At 44.5% G+C, this 19,771-nt stretch overlaps 1 protein-coding gene across 3 annotated transcripts in view; it reads right to left on the bottom strand.

The window, feature by feature from the left end:
- CDKAL1 (CDK5 regulatory subunit associated protein 1 like 1) overlaps positions 1 to 19,444 on the bottom strand; it is a 947,145-nt gene extending 927,701 nt beyond the window's left edge. Inside the window, exon 1 of one of the 3 annotated variants that reach the window (XM_040353783.1) lies at positions 19,389 to 19,444. The gene's annotated coding sequence lies outside the window, so the exon portion shown is untranslated. Of the gene's footprint in view, positions 1 to 19,273 lie in introns of all 3 variants that reach the window. The other 2 variants (XM_040353784.1, XM_040353785.1) reach the window with 2 other exon arrangements.
- Positions 19,445 to 19,771: the final 327 nt, after the last annotated feature.

The following is a 19,771-nucleotide window of genomic DNA, read 5'->3' as shown; positions in this document are numbered from 1 at the left end:
AGGATCTCCTTCTGTAAGGCACGAGTGTGGAATTGAGCATATGGTACTGCCTCGAAGGAGGCTACCATGAGGCCCAGGACTCGCATGCAAAAAACGCAGTGATGACCATCTGCGACAAGCTAGCAGCTTCACCGCCGCCTGAAGGGTTTGCAATTTGTCCAAGGGGAGAAAAACTCACCTCCAAGGAATCTAGAACCAAGCCCATGTATTCCAGGCGCTGAGTCAGCACCAACACAGACTTCTGGAGGTTCAGAACCCTACCAAAGTCTTGAAGGGTCTGGGTGGCAATCGCCACATCCACCTCTAATTCTGAGCTTGAAGCAGCTCTCAGAAGAAGGTCGTCCAGGTAACCCACTATATCGATACCTCGATGTCTTGGCAAAGCCAGAAACGGGGCGAGCGCCTTGGTGAAAACCCTTGGTACCGATGCCAGGCCAAAAAGGGAGAGCCACAAATTGGTAGTGGTCATCCCCAACAGCAAAACGCAGAAACCTCTGATGTTTGACAAATATGGGGACATGCAAGTATGCGTAATGTCCAAGGACGACAGAAAATCACCCGGATAGAGTGCCGCAACTACAGAGCGCACCGATTCCATCCTGAACTTTCACAAAGCAGTTCAGGGCCTTGAGATCCAGGATCGGTCGGACCCCCTTCTTTGGGTCTACAAACAGGTTTGAATAAAACCCCTGAAACCTTTCCAGCAATGGCACAGGTAAGATCACCCCGTGCCCCAGCAAATCCTATACTGCCCCAAACAGGGCCACACCTGAAGGTTTGAGGGGGGGGGGGGGGAATCTGTTTGGAGGGCAAGAGAGAAACCATCTTGTACCCTGAAGAAACTACTTTGCAAACCCACCGGTCAGAAAGCAGTAAAGACCACCAAGCTGGGAATGTGCGAAGACGACCTCCCACCCAAGTGTCGGACGGGGGCAGATCTTCATGCGGTCGCAGGTTTGTTAGGCTTGCGAAACCAGAGGGCGCTCAGCAGGTGCCCTACCGGTCTGGGAACTCTTACCTGCAGGCCGAGCGGACGAAAAAGCCGCTTATGAGCGGAGAATGAGGGCCCATGCCTACAACGTGGCTCCTTACCCTTCCTGGATTGCAGGAGCAGAGTACTCTTACCTCCTGTGGCATCCTTGATGATCCTCCAGCGAGGCTCCAAAAGGCCTCTCATCCTTAAAAAGGTAAATCAAGCAAGGCCACAGACGGACACACTGCTGACCGCACCACCATGAACAGGGAGCAGGCCACTGCCTCAGCCCTCCTGTCCGCAGGGTCCTTGAAAGCAGGAGCCCCCTCTACCGGAAACATGGTCACCTTGTTTAACCTGGACACTGGGGGGGTCCACAAGCAGAGAAGAAGTCAATTTTTTCAGGAAATTCTCCTCAAAGGGATAACGGACCGCTATACATCTGGGGGCCGAAAAGGTCCTTTGCGGACGTTCCCATTCCTTGTATAGAAGTTTGTCCAGATAAGGTACACAAGGAAACACATTTTCAGTGCGGGTAGGCTTGCGGATCCAGAAAGGGACAGAGATCTCTGTAGATGCATCCGTCTTATCCTCCAATTTAAAAGTATCCCGGACCGCAGTAACAAGAGCCCTATACTGCGCTGACCCGGACACGGAATCATCTTCACTGTCCGAATGGTCGTGGTCCGCGTCTGATACATCAGAACCCTGGCCGGGAGCAGTAGCTGGGCCCGAATCTGAGTCAGAGCCATCCCTGGAAGATGGTGGGGGGAGGGGGCATTTTTTACCCCCCGCACACTGCTGCCACCCTGGCAACAAAAGCCTCCAGGACTGCCGACATAGCCTCCACAGAAACAGCAGGTGCAAGGGCACCAGTTTCCATCACAGGTATGTCTGAGGAAGAAGCATAAGCTTCCGACGCCATGCTGACCCACAAATCTGACCCCCTTAGGGATATAAGCCAAGGCACACAGCCCACTGCTGTCCGCACTGTCCCGACAGAGGAGGTCTCTTTACACAACCGCACGTGTCACCGTCCTAGGTGTGGCTTTGGCTGTTCGCACCATCCAGTTATCTAAAAACACTGCTAGAGGACAAAACCCACAAGAAAATGGCCACCGGACAGCCGTCCTGTAGTAAAAAAGTGTGCGGCTACAAGAAAATGTCTGCCGCTCTGAAAAAAAAAAAAAAAAAAACAGTATAGAGCGCGCGGACTACAGGAAAATGGACGCTGATGAGAAAAAAAAAAAGCAGCGGGCACCGCCAAAATGGTTGGCCGAACAATGTACACAAGGCAAACAGTAAAAAAACACAGGCAGCGAACACCCCGGGGCTCCCGAAAAACTGAGCCCCCCCCCACACTTGACAACCAGACAGCACCCCCAGGAGAGCAGACCCACAGTGCAGCCCGCCCCACTAGAGAGTGGAGCCCCCCAGGCGGGCCCCCCGGCTAACGCAGCAGGCCTAACTCAGAGAGCATAGGGAGGAGGGAGAAAAGAAAGGAAGGGTGGGAAAAAAAAAATACAGTCGACCTCCCTGGGAATGTCCAGCCGTTCCCACTGGAGAGTGATACGTATTAGTCCTGTGTGGATTGCTGGAAGCATCCCTGACAGATCCACCACCCAAACAGTACAGGGGTAGCTGTCGGCCCGGCACACTGTGACAAAGACGGTAATTAGCCCGGTCATATGTGTGCCCCGGAGGGCATAGCTCACCGGCCACCCCTGGAGCAAACGGGGCCTGTCGTGGCCGACCCAGCATGTAGCTAAAGGCCTGCACACGCTCGATGACCAAAACTGGGGTGACTACAAGGATCTAGGACATCCAGCCTGTCGCCCAGTCGGTAGGTCAGTAGATCTCAGGATCAAAGCAGAGAGAGAAAAAAAATGTTCAAGACCAAAGGGCCCACTGGGAGCCAGGTCCTTCTCCTATGCTAGGCAGAAAAAAAAACTGAGCTGATGCATGCAGGGAGAGGGGTTGTACCCAGAGGGGCTGCCTCCTGGGCTGTACTGTACAGTTTAAAGTTGTATTAATACATTAACATGTTTCTGCCTACTCCTCTCCTGCTAGAAGGCCAATACCCTACTGTCAAGAATATGCTGCCGATTCCGTCCATGAACACAAGAGAAATATTTTTTTTTTTATAAAAGCCTGGCCCTACACCGGTTTGTCCTAGAAAAAAAAAAAGGAGCAGAAACAAGAGCCATAAGCAAAAAAGGTCCATACAAAAAAAAAAAAAAAAGTCCCCTGCTGTATAACCAGTACTGGATGATGCCAGACAAGGAGGGTCCGCCAACCACAGTTACCAGACCTAAGCAAAACAAAAAATGTGTCGGTGCTCCTGGAGGGTCTGGAAACATAAAACAACTGAGGGTCAGAGGAAAGGGAGGGGCCTTTTAAATTGTATCCGATTTGTGTTTCTTGTAGAGAGCGGAGCCAATCTCTTAAGTAGGTGTCCTGGAAAGGGAGGGGAGAAAGAATATATCGATAGTGAGTGGAAGCAGACACAGATCACCAAGGAAATCTGTTTATAATGGAGAGAACATATTAATAGAAGCTGGACACTGCAGTATTTACTACAATCTGTGCTCTGCATTTTACGTAGTATTTATACCAGGGGTTGACAAATTTGCTTGGAATCTAGGAGCCAGCTAAAAAAGTTAGGAGCCAGAAAACGCACCCCGTCCCGACGAGCTTACACGCAGAAGCGAACACATACGTGAGCAGCGCCCGCATATGTAAACGGTGTTCAAACCACACGTGAGGTATTGCCGCGATTGGTAGAGCGAGAGCAATAATTCTAGCCCTAGACCTCCTCTAACTCAAAACATGCAATGTCGCCTATGGAGATTTTAAAGGGTAAAAGTTTGTCGGCATTCCACGAGCGGACGCAATTTTGACATGTTGGGGATGAATTTACTCGGCGCAACATTATCTTTCATAATATTAAAAAAAATGGGGATAACTTTACTGTGGTCTTATTTTTTAATTTAAAAAAGTGTATTTTTTTCCCAAAAAAGTGCGCTTGTAAGACCGCTGCGCAAATACGGCGTGACAAAGTATTGCAACTTTCACCATTTTATTCTCTAGGGTGTTAGGATAAAAAATATATATAATGTTTGGGGGTTCTAATTGGAGGGAAGAAGATGGCAGTGAAAATAGTGAAAAATGACATTAGAATTGCTGTTTAACTTGTAATGCTTAACTTGTAATACCAACGGCCACCACCAGATGGCACCAGCTCACATCTGGTGGTAATAACTTGTAATACCAACGGCTCACCACCAGATGGCGCCAGCTCACAAGCCAAGTCGCCAGGACACTATTTCTAGTCGCCATGGCGACCTGGCGCCCAGGATTTGTCGATCCCTGATTTATACTAATGCCAGGTACACACGATCAGAAAATCGTACGAAAGACACCGTTTTCGGAGTGATTGTACGATAATCTGATTGTTAGTACAGAACTTTTGAGAGCCGATGAAGACAGGTAATCCGATATTATTTGATCGGACATGCACGGAAAAAAAATTGTACGACGTCAGATCGTACAATTTTCATTTAATTCATTTAATCAGTACAGCTATACACCAAAAAGGAAAACTCTGCGCTCCTGAAAGTTCACCAATTATAAATCCACTTAATGTTTGTGAAGAAAAAAACATACATTAACACTTTAATTTTCGGAAGATCCAGTCCTTTATATGGTTAAAAAAGGGAAAGTTTCCACAATGTACACAATATAATAAAAAAAGTATAAAAAAAACTTTCCAAATGTCTGCATCAGACCAGCACCCTCTTCAGACTTCAAATGGTTAAAGCTTGCGGTTTTAGTTTGTGGGCTGTCTAGCAAGACATCATTAGTGCAAATGGTGAGCACAGTACATTACCCAGCCAGATGTACACATCGATCGAATGTCCTTCTCCTGGCTGATGTAACAATGTCCTAAGCTCTCTCCTATGCGGGTCTGGAAGCTTCACAGACCCGATAAATGTGACTGCTGGAGACACAGGGTGGATCAGCCTATCAGAAAGGACGCTCTCCCTGGGTGAACATGCAAGCGTCCCACGTCTGAGACACTGTTTCAGTAAACCAGCTGTACTGCAGGGAGAAGTTTAGGCGCCCTCCAGTGGGCAAATTGCAGTATGCACTTGTTGAAAAATCAACAGTGTTGCATGGCGATTAAAATAATCGGATATAAAAGTTCTTATGCATGAATAGGATCTTCCATCATAAAAGGGGGATATTAAGAGGGGTCCTAGACGACGCGTTTCGCCCTTACAAGAGCTTTGTCACAGTCAATAGGACCTAGGTATAAAGTTTAATTAAATAGACTAAGATAGGGGGGGGAATTTGAGGAAGGGGAGGAGAAGGGGAGGTGTACCAAACCGAGAGATTTAACCCTTTGGACATCCAAAAAGACAAACAGACAAATAAATCACATATATATTGCAAGAGAATTATTTTTTAAAAAATATATTGCAAGAGAATTCGTTTTTAAAAAAAAAAACATATAAGCATATCATAAATTACTAAAAGATAAACAGCAGTTTTTTTGTGTCTTAACTGGTCACTAGATCTCATTATAACAAATCTATATTGTTGCAACATAATATCCACAATAGGTTGTATGGGCACTCTATCCAAATGGTGCCCTCTAGTGGTAATTCATAAAAACTATATTCTAAAAATTTTTATAGAATATAGAATAAAAAGCTATATATAAAATAGGAAGAGTTAGATAAGAACGTTAACTTCAATTTCCTCATTTAACCCCTTAGGTGCCAAGCTGTCGAACTTATGTATCCAGAAGACCTCCCTTCTGCAAAGAAGGGAGAATCTTTCATTGGTAGTCAGAGTTCCTTTCGGAATGTGCTCAATTACAAAAACTTCAAGATATTTAAAATCCCTGTTGTGACAACGATCAAAGTGCCGAGGAACGCTGTGTTCAGTACAGCCCTTTTTAATCAGGCGACGATGATCGCCGATTCGGGCGCGTAGAGCTCTGATAGTTCTGCCAACATAGAAAAGACCACAGGCACACCGTAGGACATAAATAACAAATTCTGTAGAACATGTCACAAAATGTTTGATACCAAATGATTTTCCAGGAGATAGATGAATCTTCTCTGTGCCATGGGAAATGAATTGGCATGTCAAGCATGCCCGTTTTTTGCACTGAAAGATCCCCTTACGGTCATTAAAATAGCTTCTAATATCTAATGGAGAACCTGATGGTTTCTTCTGAATTTTACTAGGGGCTAAGATATTTTTGAGTGTACGAGCCCTCCGAAAAGTAACCTGCGGGATGGCTGGAAGTATAGGAGCCAATCTTTGGTCTAAGTGAAGTATTTTAAAATGTTTCTTTATAATATTGGCAACTGATTTGTAACAATCATTGTATGTAGTAACAAATCTAGTGGTATATTCACTAACCCGTTGTTCTTTGGTTGTTACCGTCTCAGGGGGTTTCAGAAAAAAAGAAAAGGCCTCATTGACTAACTTTTCAGGATAGCCCTTCTCTTCAAATTTCTTCTGCATTAGGATGCTCTGTTCAATATATTCATCATCCCGAGTACAATTCCTTTTGAGTCTATTGAATTGTCCTTTTGGAATATTCTTCTTCCACACAGGATGATGGCAACTGTCATAGTGCAGATATGAGTTACCATTAGTTGGTTTGTTATGATTCTTGGTAATTATTTTATCTTGTTCATGTGTTACCACTAGATCCAAGAAGACTATTTCAAGGGGATCTATTACATATGTAAAGGATAAGTTGAAAGTATTGGAATTACAATACGAGACAAAGGAGAGAAAAGTCTCCATTGTCCCACTCCAAATGAGGATCACATCATCAATGTAACGTCCAAAATAAACTATAAATTCAGCATAGGGATTGTTTTGCCAAATATATATGTCTTCCCATTGGCCCATGGTTAGATTGGCATATACAGGTGCATAATTAGCTCCCATCGCCGTCCCCTTTAATTGTAAATAAAACTGCTCACAGAACGTAAAATAATTGTGTTTGAGACAGAACTCCACTGCCTCCAATAAAAACTGGGACTGTAAAGAATTAAAATCTCCACTCTTGTTTAGAAAATATTGGACAGCTCTAGTTCCCACTTCGTGCGGAATAGAGGTATATAACGATGCCACGTCCAGAGATGCCCAAAAGTATCCTGGTTCCCATTTGTAATGTTGGAGGGCGTCTATCACTTCTTTTGAATCTTTTATGTATGACGGCAATTGGAGAACCAGAGGTTGTAACATATGGTCGATATACATTGAAAGGCCATTAAGGAAGCTGTTCGTGCTGGCTATAATAGGGCGGCCTGGAGGATCTACAAGAGATTTGTGAATTTTCGGTAAAAAATAAAAATGGGGGGTACTACATTCAAAGGGGAGGAAAAACTGCCTTTCTCTTTTCGTGAGCACACCACTTTCCCACGCTGTATAAATCAGCGTTTTCAGTAGCTGTTGGTATTCGGGGAGAGGGTCTTTAGACAGTTTAAGGTAAGTGTCAGTATCCGCTAGAAGACGGCTGGCTTCTTTCAGATAATCTACCTTATTTTGGATCACTATGCTGCCCCCTTTGTCCGCCTGTTTAATAATAAGGTCAGCATTATTCTTTAAAACTTTAAGAGCTTGATTCTCCTCAAATGATAAATTCAAATGTTTTGTATTTTTTGGTTTTTCACACAAAACGACCAGATCTTTGTAGACCGCTTGATAGTAGGTCTCGATGTACGGCCCTTTAGAGGAACTGGGGTAAAATGTAGATTTGGGTTTAAAAGTGGTGGTTAGCATAGGGGGCTCCACCTGTGATATGGCGACATCCCCCTCTACGTGACCATCCTGCCATAGGTCCTCGAGGATTTGTAGTACCTCTTCCTCCGTCGCCATATCACAGGTGGAGCCCCCTATGCTAACCACCACTTTTAAACCCAAATCTACATTTTACCCCAGTTCCTCTAAAGGGCCGTACATCGAGACCTACTATCAAGCGGTCTACAAAGATCTGGTCGTTGTGTGAAAAACCAAAAAATACAAAACATTTGAATTTATCATTTGAGGAGAATCAAGCTCTTAAAGTTTTAAAGAATAATGCTGACCTTATTATTAAACAGGCGGACAAAGGGGGCAGCATAGTGATCCAAAATAAGGTAGATTATCTGAAAGAAGCCAGCCGTCTTCTAGCGGATACTGACACTTACCTTAAACTGTCTAAAGACCCTCTCCCCGAATACCAACAGCTACTGAAAACGCTGATTTATACAGCGTGGGAAAGTGGTGTGCTCACGAAAAGAGAAAGGCAGTTTTTCCTCCCCTTTGAATGTAGTACCCCCCATTTTTATTTTTTACCGAAAATTCACAAATCTCTTGTAGATCCTCCAGGCCGCCCTATTATAGCCAGCACGAACAGCTTCCTTAATGGCCTTTCAATGTATATCGACCATATGTTACAACCTCTGGTTCTCCAATTGCCGTCATACATAAAAGATTCAAAAGAAGTGATAGACGCCCTCCAACATTACAAATGGGAACCAGGATACTTTTGGGCATCTCTGGACGTGGCATCGTTATATACCTCTATTCCGCACGAAGTGGGAACTAGAGCTGTCCAATATTTTCTAAACAAGAGTGGAGATTTTAATTCTTTACAGTCCCAGTTTTTATTGGAGGCAGTGGAGTTCTGTCTCAAACACAATTATTTTACGTTCTGTGAGCAGTTTTATTTACAATTAAAGGGGACGGCGATGGGAGCTAATTATGCACCTGTATATGCCAATCTAACCATGGGCCAATGGGAAGACATATATATTTGGCAAAACAATCCCTATGCTGAATTTATAGTTTATTTTGGACGTTACATTGATGATGTGATCCTCATTTGGAGTGGGACAATGGAGACTTTTCTCTCCTTTGTCTCGTATTGTAATTCCAATACTTTCAACTTATCCTTTACATATGTAATAGATCCCCTTGAAATAGTCTTCTTGGATCTAGTGGTAACACATGAACAAGATAAAATAATTACCAAGAATCATAACAAACCAACTAATGGTAACTCATATCTGCACTATGACAGTTGCCATCATCCTGTGTGGAAGAAGAATATTCCAAAAGGACAATTCAATAGACTCAAAAGGAATTGTACTCGGGATGATGAATATATTGAACAGAGCATCCTAATGCAGAAGAAATTTGAAGAGAAGGGCTATCCTGAAAAGTTAGTCAATGAGGCCTTTTCTTTTTTTCTGAAACCCCCTGAGACGGTAACAACCAAAGAACAACGGGTTAGTGAATATACCACTAGATTTGTTACTACATACAATGATTGTTACAAATCAGTTGCCAATATTATAAAGAAACATTTTAAAATACTTCACTTAGACCAAAGATTGGCTCCTATACTTCCAGCCATCCCCGCAGGTTACTTTTCGGAGGGCTCGTACACTCAAAAATATCTTAGCCCCTAGTAAAATTCAGAAGAAACCATCAGGTTCTCCATTAGATATTAGAAGCTATTTTAATGACCGTAAGGGGATCTTTCAGTGCAAAAAACGGGCATGCTTGACATGCCAATTCATTTCCCATGGCACAGAGAAGATTCATCTATCTCCTGGAAAATCATTTGGTATCAAACATTTTGTGACATGTTCTACAGAATTTGTTATTTATGTCCTACGGTGTGCCTGTGGTCTTTTCTATGTTGGCAGAACTATCAGAGCTCTACGCGCCCGAATCGGCGATCATCGTCGCCTGATTAAAAAGGGCTGTACTGAACACAGCGTTCCTCGGCACTTTGATCGTTGTCACAACAGGGATTTTAAATATCTTGAAGTTTTTGTAATTGAGCACATTCCGAAAGGAACTCTGACTACCAATGAAAGATTCTCCCTTCTTTGCAGAAGGGAGGTCTTCTGGATACATAAGTTCGACAGCTTGGCACCTAAGGGGTTAAATGAGGAAATTGAAGTTAACGTTCTTATCTAACTCTTCCTATTTTATATATAGCTTTTTATTCTATATTCTATAAAAATTTTTAGAATATAGTTTTTATGAATTACCACTAGAGGGCACCATTTGGATAGAGTGCCCATACAACCTATTGTGGATATTATGTTGCAACAATATAGATTTGTTATAATGAGATCTAGTGACCAGTTAAGACACAAAAAAACTGCTGTTTATCTTTTAGTAATTTATGATATGCTTATATGTTTTTTTTTTAAAAACGAATTCTCTTGCAATATATTTTTTAAAAAATAATTCTCTTGCAATATATATGTGATTTATTTGTCTGTTTGTCTTTTTGGATGTCCAAAGGGTTAAATCTCTCGGTTTGGTACACCTCCCCTTCTCCTCCCCTTCCTCAAATTCCCCCCCCCTATCTTAGTCCATTTAATTAAACTTTATACCTAGGTCCTATTGACTGTGACAAAGCTCTTGTAAGGGCGAAACGCGTCGTCTAGGACCCCTCTTAATATCCCCCTTTTATGATGGAAGATCCTATTCATGCATAAGAACTTTTATATCCGATTATTTTAATCGCCATGCAACACTGTTGATTTTTCAACAAGTGCATACTGCAATTTGCCCACTGGAGGGCGCCTAAACTTCTCCCTGCAGTACAGCTGGTTTACTGAAACAGTGTCTCAGACGTGGGACGCTTGCATGTTCACCCAGGGAGAGCGTCCTTTCTGATAGGCTGATCCACCCTGTGTCTCCAGCAGTCACATTTATCGGGTCTGTGAAGCTTCCAGACCCGCATAGGAGAGAGCTTAGGACATTGTTACATCAGCCAGGAGAAGGACATTCGATCGATGTGTACATCTGGCTGGGTAATGTACTGTGCTCACCATTTGCACTAATGATGTCTTGCTAGACAGCCCACAAACTAAAACCGCAAGCTTTAACCATTTGAAGTCTGAAGAGGGTGCTGGTCTGATGCAGACATTTGGAAAGTTTTTTTTTTATACTTTTTTTTTTTATTATATTGTGTACATTGTGGAAACTTTCCCTTTTTTAACCATATAAAGGACTGGATCTTCCGAAAATTAAAGTGTTAATGTATGTTTTTTTCTTCACAAACATTAAGTGGATTTATAATTGGTGAACTTTCAGGAGCGCAGAGTTTTCCTTTTTGGTGTATTTGTGTATTTGTGGTACTTCAGGGTATCCGGATCTCTGCAGCACGGACTGTTCTCAGCCCATACGAGGGTTTTAGTATTTCATGGGATATTAGTTATTTCCCATTGAGCGCCAGTGATTTTTTTGTATCAATAATCAGTACAGCTGTTATTCGAAAATGCAATACAGATGCATTACAACACATGAAATCACTTTTCCAAATTTTTATTCTGTCGTACGAAAATTTTTGTGACTTTAGTAAACTCATCAGATTTGATCTGAGATTAGCAAAGAGTAAAAAAAAAAAAAAAAAAAAAAAAAAGAAGAAGAGCTGCACGATTCTGGCTAAAATGAGAATCACAATTTTTTTTGGCTTAGAAGACAGATCACGATTCTCGCGGTGTAACATATTTCACATAAAAAAAAAAAATTGCGCAAACTTTACCATTTCGTTTTTGTTTTTTTCATTCATTAAAGTGTAATTTTTCCTCAAAAAATGTAATACTGCAGCAATTGCCATTTTATTCCTTGGGGTCTTTGCTAAAATATATATATAATGTTTAGAGGTCGACCGATATGGGTTTGTCCATGTCCGATGCCGATATTTAGAAATTGCAGTGGCCGATATATGATGCCGATTCCCCTCCCCCCCTTCATCTCATAAAATCTAACAGTTGGATCCCTTTCAAACTGGGGTGTTTTTTAGGCGCTTTTGGGCTAAAAATAGCACCTGTAAAGTGCCTGCAAAACGGCTCCCCTGCAGTCTCAGTGTGAGCGCCCGAGTGCTTTCACACTGAGGCATTGCGCTGGCAGGACGTTAAAAAAAAAAAGTCCTGCAAGCAGCATCTTTGGAGCAGTGTATACCGCTCCTCCACCACTCCTGCCCATTGAAATGAATGGGCACTGCTCCCAAGGCACTTCTGCAGCGGTGCTACACAGGCGCATTTAACCTCTTCATCGGCCGCCAACTGGGTTATGCGCCCCGCTAGCAGCCAAATAGCGGCGCTAAAATTATGGTAAAGCGCCACTAAAAATAGTGGCGTTTTACCGTCAACGCCTGCCCGCTCCAGTGTGAAAGCGGTGGAGATCCGGCAAAAAAAGAAAAATAATAAAAAAAAGTCAGCAGTTAAAAATACTGTAGCTGTTGACTTTTAATACATGGACACTTACGATGTCGACACCCGAACCCAATCTCTCACTCAGCTCTTGGGTGCTGCCCCCACCATCTTTGGTAAGGGAATCGGGCACAAAAACAGGTAATAAAAACTTTTGGACCAAAAAAAAAAAAAAAAGGGGGGCTAACTTTACTTTTTTTTTTTTATTCATTAATGTGTATTTTTTTCCCCAAAAATTGCGTTAATTAACTAGGATATATATATTTGGGGGTTCCAAGTGATTTTCTAGCAGAAAATACAGGATTTTTACTTGTAAGCAACAAGTGCCAGAAAAGATTTAGGCTTCTTTCACACTATGGATTGTATGTCCGTTTTATAATATCCGTATTACACCTATTAACGGACGTTTATTAACGGATTTAATAACGGATACATACGGATAAATATTTTACCATTCTTCCTTTATTGAAAACGGATAATGTTTATCCGTATATATCCGTATACATCCGTTATATCATTCCTTTCTAACGTCCGTTAATAAAAACATTTCACCCTTTCTTGAAGTCCAGCTCCAGAAGTCGCATGGATATTCAGGGGAACCCCACCGTCAATTTAAAACAAAAATGACGTGCGGTTCCCGGTAAATATCCATAACCAGACCCTTCAGGTCTGGTATGGAAATTCAGGGGAACCCCGCCGTCAATTTAAAACAAAAATGACGTGCGGTTCCCCCTAAATATCCATAACCAGACCCATTATCCGAGCACGTTGACCTGGCCGGCCGCAGAAAAGAGGGGGGGACAGAGTGCGGCCCCCCCTCTCTCCTGAACCGCACCAGGCCACATGCCCTCAACATGGGGAGGATGTCCCCATGTTGATGGGGACAAGGGTCTCATCCCCACAACCCTTGCCCGGTGGTTGTGGGGGTATGCGGGCGGGAGGTTTATCAGAATCTGGAAGACCCCTTTAACAAAGGGGACCCCCAGATCCTGACCCCCCCCCTGTGTGAAATGGTAATGGGGTACACTGTACCTCTACCATTTCACGAAGGAAGTAAAAAGTATTGTAAAAAAACACACTGACACAAAAGAATAAAGTCCTTTATTAAAAAAAAAAAAAACTCCAGCGCTGAAAAATCCACTCGTTCCCGGCTTCCAGCGTTGTCCTGATCCTGCGACGGGTGCGGGTGATCTCCCGCGATGAGAAGATCCAGCGTCGGGTGATCTCCGCTCCGGCGATGTGAAGATCCATCCATCCGGCGCAGCAGCATCCCGGACCTCCTCTCACCGCTGGGCACAGCCCAGCGAATGAGTGGCTGAAGCAGTGACATTTCTTATATAGAGGAGGCAGAGCCACCCGTCACGTGACCCTGCCCCCTCTGACGTACCTCTGCTACGTCACTGGGGAAGACCAAGAAGAGGAAAGACCTTTTCTCTTCTCGGGCTTACCCAGTGATGTAGCAGAGGTACGTCAGAGGGGGCGGGGTCACGTGACGGGTGGCTCTGCCTCCTCTATATAAGAAATGTCACAGCTTCAGCCGCTCATTCGCTGGGCTGTGCCCAGCGGTGAGAGGAGGTCCGGGATGCTGCTGCGCCGGATGGATGGATCTTCACATCGCCGGAGCGGAGATCACCCGACGCTGGATCTTCTCATCGCGGGAGATCACCCGCACCCGTCGCAGGATCAGGACAACGCAGGAAGCTTTTGTGTCAGTGTGTTTTTTTTACAATACTTTTTACTTCCTTCGTGAAATGGTAGAGGTACAGTGTACCCCATTACCATTTCACACAGGGGGGGGTCAGGATCTGGGGGTCCCCTTTGTTAAAGGGGTCTTCCAGATTCTGATAAACCTCCCGCCCGCATACCCCCACAACCACCGGGCAAGGGTTGTGGGGATGAGACCCTTGTCCCCATCAACATGGGGACATCCTCCCCATGTTGAGGGCATGTGGCCTGGTGCGGTTCAGGAGAGAGGGGGGGCCGCACTCTGTCCCCCCCTCTTTTCTGCGGCCGGCCAGGTCAACGTGCTCGGATAATGGGTCTGGTTATGGATATTTAGGGGGAACCGCACGTCATTTTTGTTTTAAATTGACGGCGGGGTTCCCCTGAATATCCATACCAGACCTGAAGGGTCTGGTTATGGATATTTACCGGGAACCGCACGTCATTTTTGTTTCAAATTGACAGCGGGGTTCCCCTGAATATCCATGCTCAGTAAAATTAACGTCCGTTAACATAACGGACATTTACGGAGACATTTACTAACGTCCATGTGCCATAGACTTCAATGTTAAAATATAACGGACGTTAATATATCCGTTACTTGCAACGGACAAATAATTTACAAAAAATAGTGCAAGACCCGTCACATATTCCGTTATAACTAACGTCCGTATGTTATAACGGACTATTACGGATCTTTACGGAACATAAAAAAATCCCATAGACTTTAATGATATTTTATAAAGGACGTATAACTTCCGTTTTTTAACATTATCTGACGGATTTTAAAACGGATTATTAAAACGGATTTATTTTGTAGTGTGAAAAGGGCCTTAGTCTTTAAATGGATAAACTGAGTAGAAACGTTGTATATTTTCTCACACTTGGCAGGCTGCCCAGAGACAAGTCGCTCCACAAGAAACTTCAGGCAACTTTCATAGATTTCTATGATACAGAAGCTATTTGCAAGTCGAGCTGAAGTTTTAAATCGGCTTTTTTTTCAGCACAATCAGCCGATGCCGATTAATTAAAAAGTGCCAAAAATCAGCCGATATATCCGTCAACCTCTAATAATGTTTGGGGGTTACAATGTTAAAAGGGGTTTTCAAGGTTAGTTTTTTATTTTCTAAATAGGTTCCTTTAAGCTAGTGTATTGTTGGTTCACTAACCTTTTAATTTGATTTCCCTTCTAAATGTTTTTGTTTTCCCCTTTGTCTGAATGTCTCACTTCCTGTTCCTCCTCGGTAAGCTGTTCTGGCTGACTAACCCAGAGGGGGTGACGGGGGCAAGCTTACTGAGAAGAAACAGGAAGTGAAAAATTCAGACAAAGAAAAAAAACATTTAGAAGGGAAATTAAAGGAAATGGTAAGTGAACCAACAATGCATTAGCTTAAAGGAACCCATTTAGAAAATAAAAATGGAACCTTTACAACCCCTTTAATGTTGTTACAAACTTAACAGACTGCCTGGATTTTGCATGGACTGCTGAAAATTGGCCTGGGCAGGAAGGAGGGGGGGGGCAGGGAGTGCCCTGTATTAAAGTGGTTAAAGAAAAAAAAATGGCTTTTGCTGCAATATTCACCTTTAATCCAAGGATATCCCTTGCAGTACTTGTTTTCGGACACTAGATGTCTCCGACTGATGGCCAGCATCTGACTTGACTGGTAAGGCTGGTTTCACACAGGTGGTCTAATCAGGTCTGCCTGTCAATTTTACGGGTAGACCTAATCGGACCAACCATTGTTCTCTATGGAGCGGCAGATGTCAGCGGACGTGTCCACTGACACCTGCCGGCATGGATTCGATCCTGCATGCCAAAAACAGAAAGATGTATTCCCCATCCATCCGGCAGATCGGATGACAGTTGGATGGAAAAGGACCACACTGTCCATTTTCCATCTGACCACTACACAGAGAACAGCGAACTATGGAGAGTGGACATGGACCTGTCATCTCAGCGAGGACCAGTATTATGGAGTCTGCCCTGTGTGAAAGGGGCCTAAAAAATAAGCAGTACAATTAAACTCTCCATATGAAGTGGCTGGCTCTACATGTATTTCTTTGTCCGCTCGCTATCCAGCGGACCCAACATTAAAGCAGATGCAGGTGACTTAATATGGGGGGGGGGGACCTCCTCACATTACAGGGGATGCCGGTGACTGAATACGGGGGGGGGGCCTCCTCACATTACAGGGGATGCTGTGACCGAATACGGGGGGGGGGGGCCTTGTCGCATTACAGGGGATACTGGTGACCAAATATGGGGGGGCCTCCTCACATTACAGGGGATACTGGTGACTGACTACATGGGGGACCTACTCACATTACAGGGGATGCTGGTGACTGAATACGGGGGGGGGGGAACCTCCTTACATTACAGAGGATGCTGCTGACTGAATAAGGGGGGGGGGGAACCTCCTTACCAGGGCTGTGGAGTCGGTAGATAAATGTTCCGACTCCTCAGTTTTATGTACTTCCGACTCCCCGACTCCTCTGTATTAATATGCGAATGTATTTTATACATTCCTTGAGTGAAAGAAACGCAACCTACCACAGGACTACTGGCTGGGAAGCCAACAGTCTACTGTATTGCACAGTTTAAGCAAAAGACAAACACAATGAAAACAATCAAGTGACTGGATAGTAGCAGCAGGCATAAACATCAGGAACAGGATCTTTACCAGTTCAAAAATACAAACCACATTATTTGGTTGTTTTAGAACAAAAACAAAGCTTATCTATAATGAACCAAAAACAAAATCTGTAAAACCTAGAAATGGTTTATATTAATCTTGAAATGTAGTTATAGGCTTAGCAAATGCAAATCAATTCAATGTAGAGTTCTAAGGAAGAGACTTGCCTCTGCCAGATCCTCTTTCATAGAGGCTCTTAAGTCAGACTATTATTTTTAGGGCTGAAAATAATCTTTCGACACTGACTTGGGTGGGTGGCATTGCAGTAACTATTCTGGCCACATCACTAACGATCTCTGGATAAACAAGGATGGCTCCTTCAACAGTAAGTTTTGATGAGCGATCATACTTTTCAACCTCTTTTAGTGCTTTATAAAACTCCTGTTGGAATTTTTTTATTTGGACACTTACTGGTTCTCTAACATGCGTTCCCTGTAAAAGCAGAACACAACACTATGGAAAGTATAAGTATTGCAGCTCCTAATTGTGCGTTGCGTGCCATATAGCGAAGCACATGAAAAGCATGCTTCTTCACGGTCACTTAACGTGTTCGTTTTGCGGTTACGTGAGGCACTGCATGCATTGGTCTTTATTCTTACAGTAGAGAAGTCATTAATTATAACTTTTTGTGAATTGGGACATTTAAACTTGCTTTTTTTTTTTTTTATTCCAATCTAAATTTAGTAGGAGTCGGAGTCGGTGCATTGTTTCCCGACTCTGACTCCGACTCCAGGTACCCAAAATTTCCCTCGACTCCGACTCCTCGACTCCGACTCCACAGCCCTGCTCCTTACATTACAGAGGATGCTGCTGACTGAATACGGGGGGGGGGACCTCCTCACATTACAGAGGATGCTGCTGACTTAATACGGGGGGGGGACCTCACATTACAGGGGATGCTGGTGACCGAATACAGGGGGGCCTCCTCACATTACAGGGGATGCTGGTGACTGAATACGGGGGGAACCTCCTCACATTACAGGGGATGCTGGTGACTGAATACGGGGGGAACCTTCTCACATTACAGGGGATGCTGTGACCGAATACAGGGGGGGGGGACCTCCTCACATTACAGGGGATGCTGGTGACTGAATACGGGGGGAACCTCCTCACATTACAGGGGATGCTGGTGACTGAATACGGGGGGAACCTTCTCACATTACAGGGGATGCTGTGACCGAATACAGGGGGGGGGACCTCCTCACATTACAGGGGATGCTGGTGACTGAATACGGGGGGGGGGGACCTCCTCACATTACAGAGGATGCTGCTGACTTAATACGGGGGGGGGACCTCACATTACAGGGGATGCTGGTGACCGAATACAGAGGGGCCTCCTCACATTACAGGGGATGCTGGTGACTGAATACGGGGGGAACCTCCTCACATTACAGGGGATGCTGGTGACCGAATACAGGGGGGCCTCCTCACATTACAGGGGATGCTGGTGACTGAATACGGGGGGAACCTCCTCACATTACAGGGGATGCTGGTGACTGAATACGGGGGGGAACCTCCTCACATTACAGGGGATGCTGGTGACTGAATACGGGGGGAACCTTCTCACATTACAGGGGATGCTGTGACCGAATACAGGGGGGGGGACCTCCTCACATTACAGGGGATGCTGGTGACTGAATACGGGGGGGGGGGGGACCTCCTCACATTACAGGGGATGCTGGTGACTGAATACGGGGGGGGGGACCTCCTCACATTACAGGGGATGCTGGTGACTGAATAAAGGGGGATCTCACATTACAGAGGACACTGGTGACTTAATATGGGGGGGCACATTATGGGGGGGGGGGGTAGTGGTGACTGAATGAGAGCAAAGAAAGTAATGTCACCAGGATCTCCAAAACTTTAATCAGCGATCACATAATTAGAGAAGAAAGCAACGTCTTTGGAGCCACGCAGGACCCCTTCATCAGCTATGTGAAGATGAACGAGAGCAACTCGCACTGCAGCAGATGCTGGTGACCTCACATTACAGACCTCATTTTAGATGGGATGGCAGATTGAAAGGGAGGGGGGGGCTCTCACATTACAGGGGATGCTAATGACTGAATGTTTATACTATCACCTGGAAAAATATATGGATCTACTGAGTGATATCACATGTGTATATCCTTGCTGTTCGATAGGCTGTGGACTCCACAGTGTGGAGTGAGTACATGCCAATGTGATATGTTCTGGGTCCCATGACATGATACAGTGCACTATGACATGATTATGGGTTAGGGGTCATTTAGGTTCGCCAAGATGGTATGGATAGAAGCCATGCCTTTCCATGGTGCTGATAGCGGCCCGTCTGCACCAATGGAACACACAAATCCTGGACACAGCATGATGACAAGCCCAGCTGTAGAAGACACAAATACTGCGTGCTCTGCTGTTACCTACTACAAATGGGCCCCTCTGTCTATGTGCACCCGATTGCAGGGAAGAGGCACCCCTTTGTGCCCTCACCAGCAGAACACCAAAATGGGACTATGCAGGTAACCTGGACTTTAATGACAACTACGTATCTTGTAACAGAGAAGACACGACTGCTAGCACACAGGCGGGAACAGGAAGTGTCAGCCATCAGCTGTGCACACAGCGACCACCATGCTCTCCTCCACACTCACCCTGCTATTCTACGGTTTTTCCGCTCAGCACCGACACTTCCAACCCCGAGACAACACACAGCTAGCAGGCTTCACTCCAAACTTTCCACCACTGACACCATGCAAGTTTACCCACGTGTCCAGACTCCGCCCCTCACGCTCTACGGTGTGCAGCGTGCGGACACACCTAGTAGAAATGCGAAACGTTCTCACTTGTACTATACAGAGCGGGCTATCCTGATTATAGGAAGAACTATGGTCACTGGGTATCCTCCTCGGCATAAAACAAGGGAAAAAAGGAGACCTGGAATTCCACTCACTTCACTCCTACAACAACCACGGTTAGGACATATTCCAGGGTGGGGTGTCCTTTTCTGTACATTGCATTACAAAAAAAAAAACTTTAATTCTAAATGGGACACAACTTGCAGGGTTGCCAATTTTCAGTAAATTTACAAACAGTTTGTAAAATCCATAATTGTTGCATTTGTCCATGAATGTCAGTTACAGACATGCAGC

This window comes from Rana temporaria, chromosome 5 (genome assembly GCF_905171775.1).
Source record: "Rana temporaria chromosome 5, aRanTem1.1, whole genome shotgun sequence".
In the NCBI taxonomy this organism is placed as follows: Eukaryota; Metazoa; Chordata; class Amphibia; order Anura; family Ranidae; genus Rana; species Rana temporaria.
Note: the sequence above shows the minus strand (reverse complement) of the source record. Positions and strands in the feature narration are given on the sequence as shown.